The sequence below is a fragment of the Cyprinus carpio genome, chromosome B7 (genome assembly GCF_018340385.1).
Source record: "Cyprinus carpio isolate SPL01 chromosome B7, ASM1834038v1, whole genome shotgun sequence".
NCBI lineage: Eukaryota > Metazoa > Chordata > Actinopteri > Cypriniformes > Cyprinidae > Cyprinus > Cyprinus carpio.
The window spans coordinates 30734538-30759178 of NC_056603.1; the positions used below are offsets into that span (position 1 = coordinate 30734538).

Below are 24641 nucleotides of genomic sequence, written 5' to 3' on the forward strand. Positions count from 1 at the left end.
AAGGACATGATGTCTACTTGATACGGTTCATTTCATTAAAGAGAACCAGATATTCATGAAATCAAGTGATGAACTATTTTTGTACTTGTTTTCTGCTGTTATCAAAGTGAAACGTCTTGCTATGGTGGTATACTGATACCCTTTAGGACTTTTTTAAATGGGAAAAATGAATTTGTTGTCCCGATTTAACTGCTCCAGTAAAGGAAGACTTTTTGTCCTTCATATCCCAATGAAATACATTAAGATAATGGATACATATGGGCTTTGAGCTAAATGAGTGGCTGGAAGAGTGAGAGAAAATGAGAGCATGAGAGAGAGGGAGCTGAAAGGTGGAAATTCAATTTTGATAATTTAACTAGCATTGGAGCCTTGTAATTAAACCATTGACTCTTTCCTGTCTGGGTAAGTGAAAGCAGAGGGAAAAAAGAGGAGAAGACAATGGAGGAGAAGTGATCCCTCCACCCTCCCATCATTCTTTCTATGTCTCACTCTCCAGCCTATTACTTACTCAAATTATCCTACACTGGTCGGTGCTGTTTAGTTCTTGTGTGTGCGTGTGTGTGTGTGTGTGTGTGTGTGTGTGTCTGTTTAGAATTCACACAATTCAACAGCAGCAAAAAACCTGTTATTGTTTATGATGGTCTTGACAGGATATTTCTAGTTAATACTTTGATGTAGAACATTTTCTTAATTCTGAATTAATTAATTAATTAAAATTACATTTAATGGAATTTAATGAAATATTTGCAAAACAAAACTTCAATATTAATGTTAACTTCAGCCAAAGGTAAAGAAGCTAAACTTCATCAAAATGATTAACTGTCTCATTAAAATTAATTAAAAAGAATAATAATAAAAAAAAAAATAATAAAAAATTGTGTATGACTCTGTATGCAAACACTGATTTTACAATTTAGTTTTATAAAATACGTAACAGCAGCCCTTACTCTGTCTTTCTATCCAACAAGGGAGCTCTGGTTTGAAAAAGGTTGTAGGTTGTTTATTATTATTATTATTTTTTCTTCGACTTATGCATTTAATAGACACTAACAAAGCAGCAGCGTCTCTAAGTGATTGCCTCTGGCCTTCTCCCCGCTGCCCCACTTCCTGTCACTGCACATTTTCTTTCAGGAATATTAAACAAGACGGAGCACCATCATTCACTTCTCTTTTTCTTTCCAACTCACTGCCTTTTCAGACCGAGTGGCCTAACACTCATCATTACTCCAAATTGTCCCTTTAATTTGACACGTCGCCATAATCTCGGCATTTGTATTCTGTCAGGTTAGTAGGGCCTGCCTTTCAATGTAAAGAAGTGCACACACACAAACACACAAGCACACACACACACACTTGGCTGTTTAATGTCTATGCATTTATAATGAACATGTGTATGCACATTTCCAATGTGTCATTCATTTTTCTCTAACATGCCCTTGGACAAAATCTCCCCAAAATGAGAGATGAGAGTCTTAGCATTGACAAAAACTTGCTATGTCATCACACAGTAGCCAATACCTAAAATATTCTAATAACATTAAAGAAGCCACTTGCATGCATTTGGCATTCATTCTTATGCTGCATTAATTAATTTATTTATCTCCCTCATTTCTCTGGCTTATGTAGAAATCTTGGCAATAAATCATGTTTCCATGTAATTACAATCAACATTCAACAAATGAATTGAAATAAATATTCATGGGCTAAAAAATTCACTTTGGATAGTCAAACATTTGTTGCATAATTAAATAGAAGCCTACAGGGGGTCTCGCTATTGCACTGAAATAACGGATCAAAATGATGTTTATGTATCAAAGCGCCATTCTCTCTCTCTACCTCCGAAATGAAATGGCTGCCTCTGCAGCTAAGTGTGACAGCAATCAAAGTCCCACACTGAGGAGTTGAGGCTTAAATTACCCACAAATGAACTGAACTTTAGATAAATTGGTAGAGTGTGGCATTATGCTTGGTGCAAATGCGATTTTCAAATATAAGAGTCAATGAATGTCATGCATGAAGAATGGTGATATGGGAATGTGGTTGGCCATGCAAAGATAGATAGATTGGTTTATTGATTGAGCAATGATTGGCTGAGCTTCCCTACCGTGGAAGAAGCTTTATGAAGGACGAATTTAATTAAATATTGCACATATATTTGTAAGTTCATGTACAAAAGGCTTTAAGACCCTTTGATGATATGCACATGGCTTTCATTTCTGCTGGACATGTACCATTTGTGAAAAAGAAGGTCGGGTTATGGCCAAGTTGCTTAATGGCAAAATGTGTCCCAATTTACATGAATTCATATATATTCATTCATTAATAAATGCATATATGTTTTCTCTTTTCTTATTAGCAGTGTGGGGCGATAACTTATAAGGCAATACATGCTAAATATTAAAAGTGCAGTGATGGAAACTGAAGTGCTATTCAAATACAATGAAACAAGAATACCTGTAATTTTACATTTCATCAGCGTAGGTGGAAATACTATTTTACAAACCCCAATAGAATACCCAGTGGATATGCATTCATTTCAAACGTAACTCTATTCTGTAAACAAGCTCATTTTTTGTCTCTTCAATTGTAGGAAGAGAACCCCCCCCCACCACTTCTTACTGTCCACGTGTGTGTGTCTTTGTGTGTTTGCATGCCTTGGGTGTATGTGGGTAGTGGAATGACTTCTATCCATGAACCATGAAGCAGTGGTTTAGCCAAAAACACAAACTCTAAAGCCTCCTGTGTCTTTCTGCAATCAAGCAGACAAGAGAGGAAAGGAGAAGATCATTTGAAGGAAGATAAGAAATAACACTGGATGTGATAATACAGCAGACAGGAAGAAAATGCAACTTTTTGTGGTTAGTTTGCTAGAAGTGCCGGATGTAGTTAGTACCCTAAACAAGAACATTAATCAGTCATTGGTGTCTAGATATGATGGCCTGCTGCTAGAACCTGTAATTAACCTCTGTTCAAATTTTCATAAGCACCCTGAGGCTGAACCACAGACTGTTATCTGATCAAGCTGCCACTGTACAAAACAGCTCAAGGCTAACGCAACTGTAGGTCAAAATAACTAATCATATCTAGAATGAGCTACAGGTTGTTTAGACTCAAATTCTCAGTTGGGTTGAAGAGCTAACGATTTTGATGTTCCGATATTCAGAATGTTGATTCTTTGTAAAGAGATGAGGAATATGTGTGTGTGTGTGTGTGTGTGTGTGTGTGTGTGTGTGTGTGTGTGTGTGTGTGTGTGTGTGTGTGTGTGTGTGTGTGTGTGTGTGTGCGTGTGTGTCTGTATAGTGTGTATGTATATATATATATATTTATCTGGAAGGTGAGATCTGGAAGAAATATATCCTTAAGCTAGCAATTGTATAATATAAAACATGTAAAATTACATACTGCATTAAATAAATCTGCTAAATTAAAATAGCAAGCAAGTAAAATGACGTTGCATTAAATAAGTCTACTTTATTTAAAAATCACAAGCAAGTATAGCAAAAAAAAAAAAAAAAAACACTTATGTGTCAGTATTCATCTATGTACAAACCCCTACGGCTACTACCTGGATACTTTTCCAGAATTTTCAGGATTTTTCCAAATCCTGATAAGGTGAAAAATGTACATTCTCGCGTACACTAAACCTCTCAAGTCTTAAAGTGAGCAAAACATGTTTAAGAAAGGAATGTGTCTGTGTGTTTGGAAGACTAACAGAGTCCCTGGTGAGGAGGTCAGGGAGTTGTGTTTATCCTGGAGCTCGGGGGGGCTCAGGTGTCTGCTTTGTCTTAAGGGATGACTGGCGCTGGTCAAGCTTCATTTTTCTTCAGCCTTCCTGCCTATGAGGATCTCCAGATGGGCTCTAGACCTCCAGAGACCTACTGGAGTTAAGCCAGGTCTGAGGTCTCTCTGGCAAGGCATATATCAACACACCTCACTGCAGGCGCTGAAAACTTCCAGGGCAGATTTTACCACTGGACCACTTCCCACAGCATAGTGTACTTTTGATATCTTACCCAAGACTGTTGTGTTTCAGTCGACCGGTCTTACTCTGAGGGACCCCTGAACACATTCAAACTCAGCCACAGCAAACATTAAACAGTTTGGCCACTTTTGAGGCCATCTTTTGATTGCAGTCCACATGTCTACAGCTTTATACAAGGTGCTCTTTAATCACTCTTAACCCATCAACTTTCTCAAGCTCAACTGAGCAGCACTTCAAAAGTATTCTTTTACAAAGAAATACAAAGCCCTCAAACACTGAAAAAAATTCAGAAAATTCCTTTCTTATCCTTTTCGTCTGAAGTTCTTCAGATAATACCTTCAGAGTATATCGTGGTGAGTGTCAGATGGCTGCCTTTGAATGTAATCCTTTTCGAAGGCACTGAGGCATAGATATCTCACCTGGCCTGATCATTCATTCATTCATCTATCCATTTTTTCTTGTCATCCACTCCACCTCACACTCCACTCGGCAACAGTATAGTGATGCATCACTTCTTGCCGTTCCAGTCCATTTCCTCTCAGGCCAACTTCGCCTTTCCACATGCCAAGTGTTCCAGATGTTCGTGCCTTTGCCAAACAAAACACTGAGGATGTTAGTCACTGTAGTGAAATTAGCCGCCCTTGTTTATCAGCGTTCATACATTCTTAATCAAGAAGGCAGCATTTATATGTGGAGCAGAGAGCCTACCGTTCATCAGAACTTCTCTTGATCCTCAATTTTTTCTTTTATATATCCGCAACGAAAGCACTGTTGCAGTGCACCTTATTAAAAATGTATTTTTTGCTCTTGTTCTAGTTGAAAACTGAGGGAGCAGTGCTGCCTCAGTATCTTTAAGCCTCCTCAGGTACATCTTATCCCTGGTTTTATATTTGTGGTATCCTAAAACTCTATGAAACTCTGTGATGTTGTTCTAAAAAGTAAGATTATTCCTATAATTGTCCCCATTTGGAGGAAGAATGGGTTGCATTGTGCACAAACACTTGAAAAAAAAGTGGAGGAAATAGTTTTGGTCGATGGTCCTGCCAGTTAAAATAACCTTTCTCTACTCCACCTCTACACACACCTTATCCTAGTCCTATTAACATTTCAGAACTCGCATTAACATTCCTGACAAACAACTGAAAAGATGAAGGGGAAAAAAGCACAGACAGATGGGAACCTCAAAACATTTCTCTGTGCTCTTTTCTTAAAATCCTAGCTAAACTTTTAATTGCTCTTTAAGCGGCGGATTAAGCCAGAACATATTCCGAAGGGATGATGTGACAGCTTCAAAGGCTTAGCTGACCCCTGACCTTCGCTCCATGAAAAGGAACAATACCTCAGGGTGCTGCTTCACACTCAAGATCCCAAACATACTTCTCTCTTTTAAGAGAGTTTAAAGATAAATAAACACCACAGACATTTTACAAACCGGCACATTTTCTTGCAATTCACGAGGCGATACAAATAATGGATTTTGTATGCACTGTGTGCTTTTTGTTTTGGCTCTAAATTCGAAGTGTGTTTTTCTCCATTTCATGTTTTTTATATTATTATTATTTGATCTTGTCCCCAATGTTTCTCTCTGTCAGGAGTGAAAGGGATATGCAGTTTCCTGTTCTGGTGCTGAATATCTAACCTCATCGGGGGCAAATCCATTATCATCGGACGCTGAAATGGATTACGGTCTCGGGTATCCATCAAACTTACAAAAATGCTTTCAGGTGCCGTTCCTAACAGGATAATGTAGGAAAGTTGAACTCCATTTAACTTTGAAACGCACACGCAAACAAACAAGCGTAAGCTCATCTAACTTACAGACAGTCTGGCTTTGACTTACGTGATCATGTTACAAACAATTTCAGACGATCTCTTTCAGCTCAAAGGACACTTACTTCACCCTTCTTGTGTGTCCCTGCATCCGTCAATCATCGGCAAATGACACTGCGCTACAAGAAGCGTGCAGGACTCACTGTAACTGCGAGCAGTCATTCTGACAACTGACCCACTAATGTCACTAAGTGACAGGCGTAATCGCCACAACTACGGTAGTCAGAAGTGACAGAGGCCTAAGAGTCAGCGAAACTCGTAACTCGGACCGTGCAGTTTCATGCCATAGAAGGAGCACCGTCTCTCCTGAGCAAATATCTGGCAGCGTAAAATAAAAATCCACACAGACTGAGGAGAGAAATGACAAAACAGAGTATGTGTTCACACCTCAGCTGGATTATGATTGACACATGACTGCTCTAACAAAGCACAGAGTGCTGTTCCCTGGCAGGCTGCATTATCTACATCATAAGCACTAGTCTATTAAATACATCTGCAAACAGTGAAGCTGTCAAGATGGCAAATAATACATTACAGTGATACATCTCTTAGCGTTTTAGGGGATTGTGAAAAATTTTCAGAGAAAATATTTAACCTGCTGAGTGGAAATGTGAGCAGGAAGAGGAGGAAACTGAGACGACATCATGGACAACTACAGCATAGCTGGCGTTATTGAAAAGAAACAAGGATTTAATTGAAGACAGCGACATTTATAACCCTATTCAGGGCTTAGTGAAATTTGTTTGACCAGTGTACTTAGTAATTTCAATCCTTTCTCAATCAAACATGTATGTTCTCACATAACCTTGATCAAAGTTATGAAACAAATTATCTACAGTTTGTCGGCTAAGTCATGGAACCTTTGAGAAATTCTATTCTCTTCTGGATGGAAATGTCTGCAATTATGAATATTGTATTTTTACAACACTCCTGCTCATTTATTTTGATCTTTATTAAATACCATAGCTAAACTATTTTTTTTTTTTTTTTCTTGGACTGGTTGGTGTTCATAAAATGCTCATAAAAACATGAGAGGAGTGAGTCACAAAGTGGTCAGAAACGGCCACTGAAGCAGATCGGGTAAGTATGACTGTCGTCTTAATCGACACCTTACAATGTAAAAAAAAATAAAAAAAATTCTGAGGTTTTTGAATTTTCAGTTCATCACATGTATCATTTCAATGTATCACAGTTTTTCCACAAAAAAACAGCACAAGCAGCACAATTTGAACAGTGACAAAAATAAGCACCAAATTAGCTTATTAACATGATTTCTGAAGGATCGTGTGATACTGAAGACTGGGTAAGGGATGCAGAAAATTCAGCTTTTCAATTCTAGGACTAGCTTACATAAAAAATTAAATAAATAAAATAGACAGTTATTACAGTTGTGAAATATACAGTTATAGTAATAAAACACTTATTTTGTATTGCAATAGTATGTCACAGTTTTACTATTTGTACTGCATTTGTATTGACTTCTTTCTAAAAAAAAAAATAAATAACAAAAAACACTTATAAGCCTCATACTTTGGAACATTATAGAATATGTCTATTTTAATTAGCTTTTCATGATGTTTCCCTTACTTCCTTACATGATGTTACCTTTCCTTGTAAAATATTAAAAGATCCCAATTCTATTCAAATCATAATTGTCCTCTGTTAATAACTTTACCCCAAATGTTGTTTTAAAAAAACAAATCTTGTCTGAACAGCACTCACGACTGCCAGTTAAGTTTCAGTACTTTATAATAGTCAAAAACAGTAAGCTATGTTCATCATCTATAAACAGTTTTTTCAAATTAAGATCAACATTCAACGTTTCATACTCACTCTCGAATTTAGTTTTTTCTGTAAATGTTTTGTTGTTGTTGTTGTTGTTTGTTTTTGTTCTATAGATGGATTAAACGAGCAGTAAATGTATGTCATTAACAAGATGACTATCCAAATAAGCTCATTTTGGATTTCAAATCTCTGCTTCATATATGTTTCTTCTGTTTTGTTCTTTTTATTCTCATTGTGCTAAAAAATAAATAAATAAATAAATAAAAATTAAAAAAACACATGTTTAGGGTCCTGGCTTCCTAAAAAAACACATAATAATAATGTGTAAAGAAGACAGACTGACATTGTGAGCAAAAGAGTTAGCGAGAAGAGTCTTGGCTTAATAATAAGATTTAAACAATCTTAAAATCTAACTTTTACCTAAAAAAAACCTCAAAGGATGTTTTGTCAAATTTCATTTCTGTGTCTCCCCCCCAAACACACAAATGCACACATATGTTACACGTTTTTCTAAACTGTTTTCTTTTCTTTACCTTTTTTCATTCATTTCATTTCCTGTGTAACAGAGGACCTATCGGTGGACTGGAGCAAAAGAAGGCGTTTATCATGATAAATCAATGTCAATGTGACAGAAAAGCAAAACTCCATTTCCGGGGCTGTGGACACATTACTCAAAAACATCCCTGCCGTGTCACCCTCAAACATACACACATACATACGCTCGCACGTTGTCATTGCGGCGTCCTTCATCAATAGACTGACTCCCATGTTTAGACAGAACGGACCATTTTGTGAGTCTCAGCCCAGGTCCAGAAGACAATTATGATAGCTGCGATTAAGAAAACAATTATTCCAGAGAAGTAATTATCCTCTAATGTTTTTAACAAAACAAAGGAGAGAGAGAGCTGAGAGAGAGGAGAGAGAGAGAGGAGAGAGATTGGGCGGGAGAGAGAGATGGGAGGAGAGAGAGGAGAGAGCGAGAGAGAGCACCCAGGGCCAGTTTGAGATTAGACTGGTTGTTCACACTGTGATGCGCCATTATCATACTGGGGTGGGTGTGGTGAAGAAGTGATCAAAACTACTGATCGTTTCAATATAATACACACAAATTCACACTCTCGCTCAAATATAAACAGCCCCCAGGTAAACAAGACTCACACTGTTTCCCATGCAATTATTTTTTTTTTGCAAAAATATGCATATCGTCATAACAAACACTCGCAAGTGCTATATTCTGTCCCTTGCTGCTAATTTTAATTGTCACTTAAAAAAAAACAAAAAAAAAAAACAAAGCAAAAAGAAAAGTAAAACAGATACAGTGGGGGAAAAAAAAAATCCATCACTCCCAGAAATGAAAGGCAATTATTTTAGCAAATGTTGAAGAAAGAAGAAAAACTGAATAAATAGTAATAATAAATTAAATTAATAAAAACAATATGAAAGGATGCTATCGACAGTTGCTTTGCATACAAGTGAATGTGAATGAACACAAAAATGTATCTGGTTTGGCTCTTATCCAGACAAATACTGCTGAGTTTCCCTTTGGCCTTGAGGGCAAATTGAAAAACAATAAAAAAAAAAAAAAAAATTCACGTTTGAGAGCTATTGGTAAAGTACCTTCCTTTTTCAACGGACAAGGTCCATTTCCTGCTATGAGCTGTAATGAGAGAGTGTCCTCTTTCTACAATCAACATACTTTCACACACATACAACAATGCAGAGTGGAGGCGGGACAAACCAATGCAAGACGGTGAATGTTTTTCGACTATCTATCTATCTATCTATCTATCTATCTATCTATCTAGATATATTATTCTATCTATCTATCTATCTATCTATCGACATCTATATAATCTATCTATCGTATCTATCATTGTGGTCTACTATATGTGAAGCATAGATAACATAATAACTAACATTCAACCTTTACTAATGCATTATTAAAATCAAATGTTGTATCTATTAATGTTATTTAATGGACCTGAGCTAATAGGGACTAACAATTACCAGTTGTATTGTATATATTATGGTGACCACACTGAATCCTGAATTAACGTACCCCAATCTTGTGTGTGAAGGCTACCATAATACATATATATATAATTACATTTTGTTTGCTATTGTCGCTATACATGCATATTAATATATAAGATTTTATGTTATACTTTTTCACTTCTAGAATTTCATTATTTAATGAGCATATTGTTAGCTTCATCTCCCCCTCAAAAATATTCAAAGTTATTTTAGTTTTTAGTAAAACATGTATACTTTAATGATTCAATTTATTTCCACTACAGATTTTCTCTCTTCTTTCCTCTTGCTTCTGCATTTACTGTATGTCTGGCAAGTAACAAAGAATCTCTCGTATCGCTGAGATGTTTTGGGTGTAAGTGAGGCTTCAGAAAACGGCTCCGCTTCTTTCAACAATTTTTCACTGGCCACAAAGACCCCAAAAATCTCATCTCCACCTCCATCTCGCCTGTCTTCGTTCCTTTCAAACAGGCATCTATGAGCTGGGCGAGATATAGTTTTTCCAAAGATAGAAGGATAGCAGCATCGCACATCAGCCTGCTTCAAAGGGAGGTGCTATCAGACCCTGCCATCGCCATGGCAAGATGACGAAGATACCGATCCTAATCCCCATGTAAAAATAAAACCCCCCCCGAGTGCCCGTGGGACTTCTTCGAGTACACTTCGCATCTCCCACTCTCTCCCTCTTTCTCTGGCTGTCTCAATTCCAGATCTAAGTCACTAAGATTAGAATGTACCTTAGTGTGCTCTCGTTCGCACTTTCTCTAATTGAAATATTGGGAGTGAACTTTTTTGTGGCTTTGGAGTTGTTGCTCTTAGAGGAAGCTGTCATTTTGTAGCATTTTGGGATCAGCCTCCTCTCCTGGTAAACAAGATAAAACAGGTAACTGGAAAGCATACAGGGCGACTGGATTTGTTTGAGTGGTAAATGTGTGGCGCTTCTGTGTTGTCACTCTGTTGGGTTTGACTCAATAGCTCCTTGCCTGAGGGCTACGGAGAGTCAAACGTATTATTAGCAGCGTGAAAACATCCCGGGGGCCAGCTAAAACAAATAAGACACACACACGCGATCCTGGAAAGACGGGAGCAAGACAAATGACAGAAAGGGAGAATTTTTAGATGAACTCACAATATTACAGAAGGGTACAGGAGTTCCATCTTTATATCTTTCAAAAATGTCAAGTTTAAAAACACGTCAGGTTTCTTAGAAATGTACCACACTATGCATTCTTGTGGGCTTCATATGGTTTAAAAATTAAAATAACATATTTTACTTTATACTTTGAATTATTATTACAATATATTATTTATTACGTTTTCTGGTAACACTTTTAGTATAGGGACCATTCTCACTATCAAATAGTTGCTTATTAGCAAGTTTATTATTAAAATATTGGCTGTTTATTATTACTTATAAAGCACATATTCTGCATGACCATATTTTATATCCCTAATCCTACCCAATACCTAAACTTAATAACTACCTTACTAACTATTAATAAGATGCAAATTAGGAGTTTATTTAGACAAAAGTCACAGTTAATGGTTTGTTATTAGCTAGAATTGGACCTTAAAATAAAGTGTGACCATACAATATATTTTTGTTGTTGGTTATTATATTCAGCTGTATTTGGTGACTTTTTATTTCCTCTAAAATGTTTTCTAGATTTGAATATTCTTACCCATTAGACCTGACCACAGCCAGCTGCTCTGTAGGCCACTGAGAGATCCACAGGTTGACAGGTTAATGGCCAAATGGATGAGAACAACGACGTTGATCAAATGACAAAAGGGCCTTGCTGGCCAAGTAGACCGAAAAGAGATGTGGACAGAGATAGACAGAAAGAAAAAAAAAGTCAAATGTTCCACCTGTTCACAGACTACAGGTAATCACAATAATTCTGTAACATGATATGAAGAAAACAAGCATCACATAGTTTGAGCAAACACCACCTAAACACACGTGTATGTTAGAGTTAAGTACAGGCCAGCTAGGTTATCATGATTATGTTTTTAAACATATTAAGACATTATGAGGTAAACTGGTCTCTTGTGGATATCATACAGTATGATCTTGATGAACTCCACCGGTGTAAAACAGGCAGAAATGTCATATTTTCAGTTTTTTAATAAATTCAATTTTAATTAATAATTATGGGTAGCTCTAATACATTCTTTCAGGGGAACTAAATTAAACTGTCCAAATCAGTGTCTGGACATGTGAATAAAATGCAAATAAAAACACATTTATTGAGCAATTGTGGTTTTTAAAAAATATGTGGCTTGCGTTCTGCTTGTGTGTTACAACACACTTTGAACTTGACAAGCAGGTTTCTTTACCAAATCAAACGCGCCGACATTTACTCACACGCACACGCTTATCCTCTATTTCTTTGACAACACACATCAAGAGCAAAGACAGCACATGCTGCACTTCTTAAATTACTACAATGAGGCGCATAGAATGAGGGTTAACACAGCCATGTTAATGCTTCCCGTCACGACTCGACTGAAAATCAAAGTAAAGGCGGCTCTCAAATCATATATACGTTCTCTCTTTAGAAACCATACTAATGAAATTTAAAAGGTTCTCTTCCAAGTTGTATTAAAACTGGCAAATAACATTATATATATATACATATACATATAAATTTGCAACATGATCCATGTGAGTCTACTGAGTAGAATCAGAATCAGATGTGATTGCTTGTACAAGGAATCTGGCTTGGCGGGTGCTGACATTGGATAAAAATTAGGTTTGAAATATATGCCAGAAGTAGACAGCAGTCTTCAGATGCTTAAATATGAGGGGTGAAAAGGCCAATCACAACACAGAGTAACTATTATGCACTGGATAATGATTTATCTGGCTTAACATACACATATACACACAAATGTTAGGCTGTTACCAGTATGCCTAAACAGGTTTTATCAATATTTTGCCTGCACAATGTCCAAGACGCCATGACATCTTACAAACGATAACAAACTGGTCCCAGTGTGTTTGGAATTCAGTATCAAATACCATTCAAGATCACAGGTCTGGTTTTATCTAAAACATAACAGCCCCATTGATACATCGGTGTTATTGTTTACTAATGAAACAGAGAACTGTTTAAAATATTACCAGATCGAATATCAGCATGTTGGCTTATGTGTAAATATCTGCAGACACATTTACCGTCGCTGCTGTACATCACTGATTAGACTGAACAGTAACAGAGCGTGCACATGTTTAACTGGACTGAGTTGGATATGACATGCCGTCTGCTTTATGTCCCCATGATGGAGGAGACAGCAAAGTTTGTGTGTCGCAGTTATAAGAAAGTTATGCAGAACGCTTTAGGCTCATTGTGGTTACATGTAGCAATAAATGGAATGATGTGTGTACAAACAAGTTTTCAATAAAAACCCCCCAACAAATTTCAAATCACAGAGGTGTGTATAAATATACATAAAGGTGCTGTTTATCAAAGTACCCAGAGCATTTGAATAATCTCAACTGACTGTGTCCAGACAAAAAAACATGGCCAGTTGCAGGTTTTTTTCTTCGCTGGTTTAAAGTCTGCGGCATATGCAAACCAGACACCCACCCGGTGGTTTAAAGACCAGCTTATATCTGTCACTTTATAAACCAACTGGTGTGCTCCTAAAAGGTCACATACCTGCACAGCAGAGAACAATAATAATAAAGTAAAACTAATGCAAACAGATGCAATCTATCTACAAGATGGAACTCAGTCATAATGAGCTTTTTACCGCCACACTTATAACGTATGCATTTGTTATTTGGAATGAATTCAAGCAGCAAAGTAAATTTTAAGACTGTGAGCATATGTTTATTTTTTACTGTGTATGCTACACTACACAAGGTTTTCGATTTTTACACATGCAACAAGAGTGCAGTATATTTGCCTCTATCTATATGGGCTAGCATTTTCCCAGAAGCATCGTAAAACTATTGCCTCCAATGGTCTTCACTCTCAATTTAGCTGACAGTGGGTTTTAAGAAATGGAATCCTGGCCAATATGAAAACTATATACTGATTGGTTGTATAAATACATACATAAAAAAAAAATAATAATAAAAAAAAATAAAAAAATAAATCATTGTATTAAAAATTGATATTTATTTTCAAATGTACAAATTTGCTGCTGATTACATTGAAAAATTTTGTTAATGTTAGTCCGTAAACATTAACTGTATATGAGAGTTAGATGATGGCAAATATAATCTAATGTAATACAATCTAATAAAACTATGTATAATATGCATGTACAAGTACATATCCAATAGCTGACTGGTATCAACTGAATACATTTTTTGGCTTGATTTCAGTGAGATTTTTTGTTTATGTTGTACAATAAATCATTTTGGTACTGTGTTAAATCACTACTTCAAATCTGGGTCCTAAAGCAAAATCAGTTATGAAGCAGGACTATCAGCCATAACACTGGTTTGAGGGAGATGTAAAGGGGCAGTGACTCACTGGCTAATCTGCAGTGAGCGCACTCACCACTGGGATGTGTCACTCTAACATCAGCAGATCATATCATGGGCTGTGGCAATTAAAAACCCAGATGGCAAACTATCCACTTCTCTTTTACCTTTAGACAATTTTTTGGTCCTGCACCACACACGAATGCACACACTCTTTTTTTTTTTTTTCAAAGGGAATTAACAAGCTACTATTAATTTGAGTTCAGTGACTCTGCTTAAGCATGAGCTGGTGAAAGAAAAAGGGGGGTGGGGGGGTGAAGGGATGGAGGAAATGAGGAGAGAGAAAATCCTCAGCAGAATCCCCATGAATAAGTAATAGACCAGCTGTATGATTTTTCATAACTAAAAGAACGACAGACGAAGAAATGTTCATCTCCAAGAGAGATTCCCTCTCTTCCAAGACAAATCCCCCTGTTTAACCCCTCACACACGCTTTCTCCCCTCTCTCTCTCACACACACATACACTTGTACTGTACAGCAGGTCTGATGTCTGATGTCAAGCATTGCAGAAACCACCTGATCTTGAGTATCTGGAGTAGCATATGTGTGTTTTCAAATCGTGTGTGTGTGTGTCTGTCAGTACTCAGTTAGATCTGTTGGATTAGCTAAGTTTAATTGGATATGAGGACCTTTCGTTGCCCTCTCATCACTTCCTTTGAGCAGAATTAAAATTAGCATAATAAAAAAATAAATAAGAAGAAATAAAGGAAGCATTTGCTTATCTTGTGTTGTGCCAGCAATCAGCTCTTAAATGTGATCAGAATGTTTCCCTACTGTAATATGCTCATATATGCTACATTAAACATCACATGTTATTTAATAGCTTTGCAACAAAAACATTTTTGCTGATCTGGAACCAGCGTTTAAATCCTTTCCATTCCTATCCTTCATTACAAAACAGCACCCAAAGCTGGGTCAGCTGAGGATCGTCTGAAAGCCCTGCAGAGACTGAAACCCCTCCTTCTGCAAACAAATATGGCACACTCTTCTCACTGTTTCTCTTTCATTTTTCAAATTCATTTTCCTATATGGTGGCTGCTGCTTTGGATCTATAGTCTTTATGTGAGCTGCTTTATAATCTGTCCTTTTTCACTGTCTCATGCTCTTTAGTATCTCATCAGTTCTCTGTCGGTTCATCAGCTCTGCGCAGCTGATATGGCACACTGATATAATAGCAACACAAAGGCTTGACCTGCACACAAAAAGTACACATTTTCCATGTCAATTTCAAGAGGTCAAGGTCTGGCTGGTTAGCATGACCCAGTTAGACCTTTTTGATAGATGCTGTAACTACACACTCAACTACACAATATATTTCTCCATTGACAGCCACTCAAATGCAGCTGTACATTTTGAAGGTATGCAATTTATATAGTATTTGTATTATTTTTACCACTACCACGTCTACCACTACAACTACTAATAATAAAAAGAAATATTAATTAATTAATTAACACCATGTTCTTTTAGGGTTAAGGTTAGAATTAGGGTTTGTTTAGCGTTATATCCACACAATTATTCATTATTTATCAGAATGGCTACAGCAATATCTACTTCTATTTAAAGCTCGATTAAAATCTCATTTACTATCCCGGCTTTTAATCTCGATTAGATCCTGAGGCATGTTTTACGCTGAGCTTGGATTAATTGTGTATGTATGTTATTTTTGTATTATTTGTTTTATGTATTATTTCAAATATTGAAATTTGTTGTACAGCACATTGGCCAACTGCTGTTGTATTAAATTGTGCTTTATAAATAAAGAAAATAAATAATAAAGAAAATAATTTACTGGTAATATAACAGTGTGTACATGTAACGTGTCACTGTAGCATATTGACGTTACAGCTCAGAATAGTTGCTAGTAAATGCTGAGAGACTTTCCTAGCCACCAGCCAGTCAGCATTGTCATGACGTCATCAAAATCACAGGGCATTCTCAGGTAATGCTATTTTGAATCACAGTTGTTTTTGCGTCAACCGTGCAACTGCTATCGAGATGAATGTGAACGACAATTGTGCCTCAACAAACTGACATGACCAAACACACATTCGAAACTGGAGCGTGTACACACAATCACTGCATAATAAACAACAAACGTAATACAAGCAAACATGTCAAGAGAAAGGGGTACATATGCACACACATTATGTAAATGTCCAAAAGCTGTAATTGTCAAAGTCTGCCTCTATATAAAAACGCTTTCAGGGTTTGTGTATGTGTGTGCAGTCAGAAGTATTTGGATTGAGTTTCTCTGCACTGGCTCTCCTTGACACTCTGTTTATCAGTGTATGGCAGACAGAGAGAGAGAAAAAAAACAAACATTAGATGTAATCGTGGAGAACGCTAGCCCAGAGCACACAGTGCATAAGATTTACATGACGACAAACAAATCAAAGCAAACATAAAATAACCCCAGACCAGGCTGCCATGGTTTGTGTCACTGGGCTGTACTTTGACTAAAACTAGCAGAAAATAGCACCACATGCTAGTTATTATACAGAAAGTCAAATCGATTTCTATTTTAACCTGAAATTATAAGGGGAAGTGGGTCATTTGTATTTAGAGAGTAATTTATTCCAAAATAAGCCAGAATAGCCAAAAAAAAAAAAAAAGAAAAAAAAATAAACTATTAAACCTGAGGTTGAATGCAATGCACTGGGTTTCCGGTGATTTCCAAGGAAGTAATTCTTCTCAAATGTACCATAGTGGAGAAAAGGTTTAGGAAACTGATTTTTGTTATACTTTGTTTATTTCCTCCTGTCTGTTATGAATTAAGGTTTTTGAACATTGAAGATATGTGGGTTGGATAAATGTGTCTGTTTTGTGTGTGTGTGTGTGTGTGTGTGGTGTGTGTGCTCAGTTATTTCTGATTAAGCAGCACTCACTGATGTCCCCTGCTCAATCTTTGATCATTACACATCGCCGTCAGACCCTAAACCGAAAATCAGAGGGATGTTTTGCATGCAAAAAAGAGAAAGAGGAAAAAGAGGGTCCAGAAACAATCTCGCAAACAAGGAGAGAGAACATAAAGAATAAGGGGTGCATAATTAGAGCTCTTTAATAAAGCATGAGCTTGAGAAAGCCGAGCCTCTTTGGCAGGAGGCAGAGAGCCTAGATACTCATTTTAATGCTATTGATTGGGAAATGATGTGTGTGTGTTTGTGTTGGCTCATGTGTGTGTAGGTATTGATTGCTTTGACCCAAACACTACAACAAGCTTCATGCAACATTTTATTCAAAGCTTCTGCAACGAGCTAATGCTAAAATCAGTGGCAAAATCTTGGAGGAAGAAAGCAAACCTATTCAGGAGAATCACGAGTTATGAAGTGAGACGTAGGCTAAAAGGATGTTTGTGTTTATGTGTGTAGAGTAGCTGTTTCACTCGACGCCACGGTGCCTTCAAACAAACAACCCTGTACCCTCAGGGAGAGAGGACTAATCCATTCAGCCAACAGAGCAATTCTCATTATCGACTGCTAAAAACACAGAGGGCAAGAGGGAGGCAAAGGTGTGTGTGTGGGGGGGGGAAAGAGGAATAAAATAGTAAACATCTAATATTATTGTGAAAAAAGTATGACAAAAGTTGCATGGAATAATCCCAGAAGAAAATAGCATATCTCAGAGGCTGTTGCTCCTCCACGGTTCTCGGTCATAATTTCTATAAGTACCAACTTAATGCCAGATGTTCTTTTCAAATTTTCATTTTTTTTTTTTTTTTTTTTTTTTTTTTACTTACATTTTCAGTTCTCTTTAAATGTAAAAGTTTCCGTAATTGGGATATTTGCTTTTGTCATTATTATTATTATTATTATTATTATTATTATTATTATTATTATTATTATTATGTATGCTTTTTATTATTATTATTATTATTATTATTATGTTTAGTAATTCACAGTTTAGTAATTCATTTATTTAAAATTGTTGTCAAAATGATCATTTTTCAAGTTTTTTTCAAGTTACACATTTTTAACTAATATTTGCATTTTATTTTACTTCAATTAGCAAACACAATTTTTAAATAGTTACAGTTTTAGTTAACAATAACTTTAAAGATAACAAATTAATAAAAGACAAATTAATGCAATTCTTCAATTAATTAAATAATTGTGAAACTATATTCAATCAATCAATCAATCAATCAATCAAAACAGTGTACAAACGTCTCAATTCACTCTACAATGAATCTAATTGTTCTCTAGCAGAAACAAGAGATACTCAAGGTATTTCTAGATATTCATTTTTTATTTATTTATTTATTTTATTTTATTTTTGAGTATGAAGCTACTTTTGTTAGCTTAAACCAGTGGTCTCCAACCCTGCTCCCAGAGAGCTACTGTCCTACACATTTCAGCTCCAACCCCAATCAAACACACCTGAACCAGCTAATCAAGGTGTTCAGGGCTACTTGATAATTACAGACAGCTGTGTTGGAGCAGGGTTGGAACTGAAGTCTGCAGGACGGTAGCTCTCCAGGAGCAGGGTTGGAGATCCCTGGCTTAAACAAACAATCATTAGCTTTCTAAACCTGGTAACACCTATTCTCAAATGAGCCTAACAAATAAATGCATTGGCAGAAATCAGACATCATATTGGAGTGCTCCTTTTATTGTGTGGAAGAAATAGTGTACACGCACACAATCCCTCGCACAAACACACAGTTATGTGGTCTCATTTCTAGACTCCATTCCTCCACAGCCTTCTATTCGCACTGGGGCAATGCAGGTGTTGAACAGAATAATAATCAATGTGCATGTTTGTGTGTCTGGATGGATGGGTGGGTGTGTGTGTGGGGGTGTTATTAGGGACCCGCACTAACACGTGTGCATGCAAGGAGCACAGGAAATCACATTCACACACAACATGCATATTGAGATTTAGATTTACACACACAAATATATTTACCTCAACCACTGAGATATGGTAGGCGGAGGTTAATCCATAGCTGCATGAAAACAGCCCTCCGATTGGCTGAGATGTGGCAGCTCTCCTGCCCACTCCAGGAAGTGATTGATGTTAAGCGGACTTTGATATTTGACTGCTGTGATGACAGTAGGAATATGATTCATCTCCTTTGATTCATCTCGAAAAAGGAATATGATTTGCTTCTCCAGGCTCAAAATACTCACACACACACACATATGTAGAGACACGCACACAAACTCAACTGCAGCTGTTATTCTGGAGTAGATTCACTAGAAAACTGACCATAATATTAGACAATTGTTAGACATTTGATGAATGATGACAAGAATTATGTTCAAAGGAAAAGGGAAATAACTGATGGATGCGATATTCGTTCCGCATCCAGCTCGGAACCAAAAAGGCATTCTTTTTCTTTTTCATGGGAAGAAAGAAGAACATTAAACAAAAGCTTTTTCTTTCTAAAAAGCTAACTAAAAGGCAGTTTATTTGAATGAGTCGTTCTGGGTTGATCAGCATGAAGTGGAAAGAAAATGGTGTCCAGTGAATTAATTTTGAGGGGGTGCTTCTGAGTAAAAGAGGAAATGATTGATATTCCAAACTCATCTCATTTCAGTTAAACGACAATATTTCTCTCAGTCCAAAACACACTGCTATACGCTCACTGTGCCTCAGATGAACTCTGTGCGCTTTCTATCAATCCCTCAAACTGCATTCAAACAGAAAAAAAAGACTAAACTGTATAACCCCAAAATGACTGCTGCTGCCGGTACCTGAAATTGAGTAGCCGTTGATTGCCGATGAGTCATAATATCACAAGACAGATCTTCCTGACTGCCCAGAATCTGTGGGACCTTAAAGTATGAAAAAACTTCAGATGCTGGGGTTTTTGCTGTAGGGCTGCACTATTTGGAGAAAGTGATTATTTTATTGTATTTTATTTTATTTTAAACCTTAGCATTAAAGCTTCCATTTTGTTGACAACTACCAGTTTATAATCACTTCTCCTTAAAGTTGTTGCAAGTTGCATTTACAAATGCACGCTATAAGTGATCCAAATTGATGGAGTTTGTGTAGGGCACATTTATTGCAAACCCAGCCACTCCAAGACACTGAAAACACTGGATCATGAGCAGCTCGTGAGTAAACGAACACAGTGTTGCATTTCACTCTGTGAGCTCTGAAACACACAGCACATATATTTATTTATTCACATTTATTTTGATTAAGCATTTCATTTTTATTTTGATTTATCATGCAGCCTTAGTTTGTTGGGGGTAAAAACACTGAGCAGCAAACATAAAGTATGTGTCTGTATGCATGTACACACACAACTACATGTGACATAGATGGATCTGCCTTGCTCTGTTTCTATTTATCTCCCTTTCCCGTACACACACACACACTGATGTCAGCTTGTTTATATATGTGGATATATGGGCTAGCGTATGTATAATATGTTAATCCCTAAGGGCATAATGCATCTCCCCTAGAGAATGTTCTGGAAGTGTTAATAGCTCACAGCCGGGAACACGGCTCCTCTCCAGACCACAAGCAACAAATCACTCCATACCTGCACTCCAGTGCTCCTATATCCTACAATATATCCATGCTGAGAGTGTGTCCATCCACCTAATTCTCCTCATTTTCTCCCCACCTTCTTTTAAAAGTAGCAAATTGCAAAATCCTATTTCTTCCTGTAATACCTGGCCCTGTATGGGAATGAACGAACGGATGTAGACACAGAGAGGGAGAGAGATGGAGGGAGAGGTGCTAGCTCAGCAGAAGGCCTGGTTAATAGCACCATTACTGTCATGAGGATCCAGATTCGGACAATGAATTAATAACGAGCGGAAAGGGAGCTGTGTGAGAGGGACTGAACACACACACACACACACACACACAAAATCACCGGCGCACACTCAGCATCTCTATTGCGTAAGAGTGCTGTGTGAAATGGCAATAAAAATGGGGAGAAGTTGGTTCTGAAAATGTGACACACTTAAATAGAAGAACAACGGAATAGATGGAAAGATAAAACAGATATGCATGGATTATTAAACCCACAGGCCGAAGAAACATTTTGGCCTAGTTTGGGATGGATCAAACCATTCATCACATTGAAAAGGAAACTGTTGATATGACAGGGTTTTTTTTTTTTTTTTTTTTTTTTTGCCCTGTTGATCCTGCTGCAGTGCTTAATGAACTACTGTACCTCTGCTTTCTATATTGGACCGGTTATTCTTAAATTATGCGATGCACTGTATAGTGCAAATACAGCCTGCAATGCATCATACTGGAGGTGTGGTTTAGCTTTAGGGAAAACAAATCCCATTTACCACCAGTCCTCTTTCGTTACCATAGTTACCAATTGAGTATATTCCAATAGATTTGGAGTATTTTTAGAAAGAAAACATGCATGTTTCCTTTAGCACTTCAAATATTTCTTTTTTTTTTTTTTTCACCAACCAATTAATTAAAGTTAATTAAAAAAATAAAAAAAAAAAAAAAAAAAAAACTACTGGAAATACAAAGCAATTCAGCAACAAGAAAAATCAGGGTCACCTGTGGAATCACTCATTTTAGACTTTATTTTGCTAATATAATCACAGGTAAAATTTAAAATAAAATTCAGGCTTCCCCCTGACTGCAATAAATTACATATTGATAATGACTGTATCTACTAATAGACTGAACTAGGTTATACTTATTTTTACAGTGTAATTACACACATAAGTACCGGGTAATATTAATTATTAACAAGATATATTTACTATAGGGTTTAGGGTTAGTTGCATGCAAATTATGCATAATTTACCATTATTACTAATTATAGTTAACATGATAATACTTTATCTTAAGGTGTCCTTGTTACACATGCTACATGTATTTTCTATTATAATAAAATTATTATGCATAATTACATGGAAGTAACCCTAAGCCCAAACCCTAATCCTAACCCTAACCATATATTAAGTACATGTAGTTCATTAATATTACTCAGCACTTATATGTATAATTACACTGTGACAAGGACACCTTAAAATAAAGTATAACTGTAAATGCATGTAACATGTATAAAGGACATTGGGTCCCACTTTATATTAGGTGACCTTAACTACTGTGTAATTACATTTAAATTAATCATTTGGTACAATGCACTTATTGTCTACATACATTTTTTACATTGTTCTTATATATATATATATATATATATATATATATATATATATATATATATATTATATATATATATATATATATATTATATATATATATATATATTACATTTATGCATTTAGCAGACGCTTTTATCCAAAGCAACTTATTTTTTACCTAACATGTGTTTCCTGGAAATCGAACCCCCAACCTTTTGCGCTGCTAACACAATGCTCCACCACTGAGCCTACATCTGTAATTACATTTATAATTACACTGTTGACCCATCCCTTACACCTTAAACCTACCCATAACCACCAAACCTGTCCCTGTCCCTAATCCCACCTCAATAGCATCAAAAGTGTTTTGCACTACAATATGAACACAATAAGTACATTGTACTTTTTTTGATTAAGTACAGAGTAGTTAAGGCCACCAAATTCATTCAAATTCAAAGTGTGACCAGACATTGTTAAATAAAGGGTTACCCTGAACTATTTCAGGTATCATGCGGATAATATAAAACTGTGGTAAAACAAGCTGAGAAAAAATGTCAGACATTTTTGCCAAAAGATAAATGGGGTGGAAGTGTTATGATATAATATTGAAAGCATTGTGGCATTCACTTAATCTAAATCTGTTGCCTATATTATTTACTTATTTATTCATTGCCTGACAATGTCACATTTTGACATACAACTCTCAGTTGCTGTTCACTAGTTACGCCCACTTTTAATTATAAAGAAAGCGATTTTTGTTTTTATTATCTGACCTAGTCAAAATGTTTTCCACAGCCGATTGTTAGACTCTGATTTACCTCTGTTTTATCATTCATAAATAAAGGTTAAAACCCAATGCAAATCCGCTCAGGAATTTTCAAGGAGCATGATTTGTCATCTCCATCAAGCCAATCTGGTCAAACTCATCTGTTCCCTTTTTGATTATTTTGCAACAAATCAAATAACATTCGAATCATATCAAATTTAGATATCTAATATGGGTCAGATGGATTATACTGTATGCAGAAAAATAGAATAAATAAACGGATGAAACATAATTTATCCAGAAACAGAAGCTTGACGTGCAGATTAAGGAAGATAAGCTTGTTTTTTCTATCTCCATCCCAAGACATATCACATTCATTTTGTGTATTTTGAAAACATTGTATTGGGAAACTATGGCAAGTGCAATTCTGTATAATGAAGCAGAATGGCTGCTGCGACTACACACACACACGGCCAAAGATAAGCCCCTCAGAAAACACACTCGTAGCTCAAAACACAGAGTACAGTTGAATAGCATTGCCATTTGAGTCATAAACCTTGAGGGAGAATGCAAGTGAAGAGAGCAGATTGTGTAAAGATTATCTATAGATGCACCAATATAATAGAAAGATGCAGAGAGACAGAGACAGTAAGAATCAATGACGTGCTATTATATCCCCTAGACAGCTGCAGCACAATAAAACGCTTGAAATATGAAGCAAAAATACATCAGGCTTTCTGAATCTTTGTTGCAATGCAAATCTACTTCAATCTTGTTCCATTTTTGTTTTTTGGGGGTCGGGGGGGGAGGCCATGAACAACACTGAATAACGCTGAAGTAAGAGTTTGGAGTTGGAAACGTCTGGGGTTTGTGTGTTACTGCAGTGTGCCATAGCAACAAAACACACATACATCGACACGAGTTGCACCCCTCCACCCGATTCTTTCAGCATTCAGCCCTACACTACTACTCCCTCAGCCAGCCTGTGACAAAATACGGTCTCCTGCAAAACAGAAATATGCTTATAAATGTCTTTTCAGCAAATCATTTTACACCCAGTTAAAGCTGGCATGCAGGCCTGCATTCTATACACGCACATGCATACTGGAAACTCCGCCTCTCCTCTCGGTTTACAGGAAGAGGTTAATCTTGCTCATAATTTGATGAAGAATTTAAAAAATAACACGCTGTGTCCTCTCTTCACGAGCGCAGAAGAATAGACAGAGAGACACTGCCCCGGGCAACACATTTTCTCTTTCTCTCCCTCCTCTCCTCAGCCTGCGCTCCGCTCGGCACATCAGTATGCTGCAGACACGCGCGCGCACACACACACTGTTGGAAACACACACATAAACGCTTGCCGGGAGTCTCTAGATACTGGAGCTTTGTGCCGCAGAGCTCTCTCTCTCTTTCTCTCCATCTTTTTCCTTAAGTCATCAGACTCAGTTTCGTCTAAGTGATGTTTCATCAAGACATAGAGTAAGTACGGTATGTATTTATTGGAGTCTCCTTCTCAGTTTTATTTGTTCATTTTTTTACGGTGAAGCAAATGCACCACACCCAACTAATGGCCTGATTGTGCTTAAATAAAAAGTATAGTCATCAGAGCCTCTGAGAAAGTCTAACCCAAACTAGATCCATCACAATGCTCTGGAGCTAAA

The 24641-nt window shown here is 36.7% G+C and overlaps 1 pseudogene; it reads right to left on the minus strand.

The window, feature by feature from the left end:
- Nucleotides 1-24641, minus strand: part of LOC122138002 — a 123025-nt pseudogene that overhangs the window by 61057 nt on the left and 37327 nt on the right.